The sequence below is a fragment of the Gastrolobium bilobum genome, unplaced genomic scaffold (genome assembly GCF_033153095.1).
Source record: "Gastrolobium bilobum isolate Gb01-03AN ecotype WA unplaced genomic scaffold, APGP_CSIRO_Gbil_v1 utg2831, whole genome shotgun sequence".
Lineage (NCBI taxonomy): Eukaryota > Viridiplantae > Streptophyta > Magnoliopsida > Fabales > Fabaceae > Gastrolobium > Gastrolobium bilobum.
In genome coordinates, this window is record NW_026899212.1 from 712,691 (window position 1) to 715,218 (window position 2,528).

Sequence of the window (2,528 nt, forward strand, 5' to 3'; positions counted from 1 at the left end):
TGTTCAACTCAAATTTTCTTATTGGTGCCTCATGAGACAATGTTTACTGAAAATATGTTCGTACTGTTCTTTTTCCTCTCTGAATATGACTTGATCAAACATAATCGAGTTAAAATCTCCCCGTTATTGAATTATGGGCTGTTTGCAGTTAATGGCCTTTCATCCAAAATATGATTAAGAGTTTTTGACAAAAATAAAAAACAAATTTTAGAGTTTGCTGCACAAGCTCGTACTGCGTTGGATCGTTTTTACTGAATTCTTTAATAGATTTAATAAAATGTTCGCGTTATCGTTTTAGATATATAATATTTGTTTGATATAAAAAGTCATAAATTATTAATTTAATTAATGTAAAATGGGAATGCTATAATTTTTGTTAGGTCAGTCTATACAATCTCTCATATACCACCTCTAATGAGAGAAGAATGTGAACAAATAGTATTTACAAATAGCAGAAAAATTATGTGATCACACGGTATTACAATATCCAATATTTATGATGCTTGTGATGATGAAAGCCGTCAGATAATGTCGAATACTTTGCCGAGCTCCAAAAAGTCAAATGGCGTGAAGCATGAACTCCATTCGCAAAAAAAAGAAAGAAAGAAAGAAAGTGTTTTCAACAATCAAGGCATTTCATGATTCTTGATATTGGTTCTCCAACTTGGCAGCATAATATAAGGCCTTGTTATATTTTCAGCTCCCTTCCTAAGATGTTCCCCTTATTCATGAACAATATAAAGGCTGCTTCGTGTTAATGCTTGACATGCGCATTACACTTTGGTTTTTAATCCTTAAACTTGAAAGTGGTGACACCACGTTGATATAATTAATCTGTATACACCCATCCTTCGTGTTTTTGTTTTTAAATACTAGTTGCTGAGAAGAGTCAATCAATTGTTTAATTGTCCAACTGATTTGGGTTAAAGCACAAAGACAACTACAGATGTTCCAAAAGTGAGAATCCAACATATAATGAACTGTTCGCTAATTCATTTTTAAAAAAGCACTTTTCCATCTACAAACTTCATCACGAAAAAGGACACCGTGCAAGACACAAAGAGCAGCACAGAAAATGCAACAAACCCCATTTATTTATTGGGCATTTATAAAACATGAATTAACAAGACGGCAGAAAAAGGCAAGTTACATAAACTTCAACGTTTAGTCGTTGAAAAAAAAGCAGCAGCTTAGATTAACAAAATTGCAAAACCACCTATTTATGAGATGTAATCCAAGAAGCAACAATGCAAGTATATAAATTAGGAGTCCACTCGTGCATTTATATTATTGATAATCAGCTCCAAAAAGTATAAATCTCTACAACACTCGAGTATGAAAGTCACTCCACATAGAAAATTAGCAGCCTCGCATGCAGTTAAAGAAAATCAGGATAAAACATGGTGACACTGCAACATGTTCAATCACAGCAGAAGCAGAATGTGTTTGACAAGCACATGACTCATGATATATAATTATATACAGATGACAACCTTCAGTAAAATAAGAAAAGACTTCACCCAGTCACCAGCAAAGACACAAAAAATTAATCTATCATTTCAGCATTCCATTAAAAGAGAATCCTATCTTCATCTGCGTTCTCTGCAATCTGAAGTGATCTAACTGCTTGTGCTGCTATAAGATCAGCAGAGAATCCAGCACTACCCCATCCTTCTTCGTATAGTGATTCGTGCACATTGTTTCCAAAAGACCCAGATGAGAAAGACCAATTGCCATTTTCAGCAGTAACAGACCATGTGCCACCATCTAGATGAGGAAAGCAAGCTCTTTTTCCACCCATGAAGAAGTCAAGATTATGATCACAATTCCAGGTCTTGCATCCACTGTCATTTATAACAACCTTACATGAATCATCCGAGTCTTCACCAAGTAGAACATGCAGAGCGACGGCTTCAGCAATTGCAGCACCCTCTTCATCAAGTCTTTGTTGTTCTTCCTTCTTTTTCTGCTTCTTTTTTTCCAGTTCAGAAATGATGGCAGCAGAAGTGGCTAGAGCTTTTTCCAAGCGCCTCTTTTTCTTTTCAGCCTGTTTAAGACGATCCAATTCATCTTTGACTTGCTTCTTCTTTGCCTTCCTCACATGTTGCCCTTTATTACACGCCATGTTTTCCATAGAACTTACTATCTATATAAATACCTAAAATGATTTTTCCGAACTCCTATCCTTCAAGAGAATTTCTTTAGAGTTGTATACATTTTTCTATAATTTTTTTCCCTCGTTCCATAAACTGTTATGCTAATATATCCTAATTAGTTGAAGTATCAAGAATATTACTAATAATACGTTCCAACCACTACACCCACTCAGGTCTGTAGGAGTACCTCATTTTGCGAACTATGCAGTCCCAAAAAGAAACAACAGGAGACAACATCAAGGAAAATTCATAAGCACTCATAGATGGCCCCATTCTTCCAAACTTCGCACAACCCTTGCCCTTGCCCATCCTGAAAAAGCCAACAGGTCTACAAAACTAATAATAAATCCGCACACTGAAGCTCCACTCTGG

The 2,528-nt window shown here is 35.6% G+C and overlaps 1 pseudogene; it reads right to left on the reverse strand.

The window, feature by feature from the left end:
* Window positions 1–1,247: 1,247 nt before the first annotated feature.
* On the reverse strand, window positions 1,248–2,318 carry LOC133288304 (uncharacterized; annotated as a pseudogene).
* Between the last annotated feature and the right edge of the window lie 210 nt (window positions 2,319–2,528).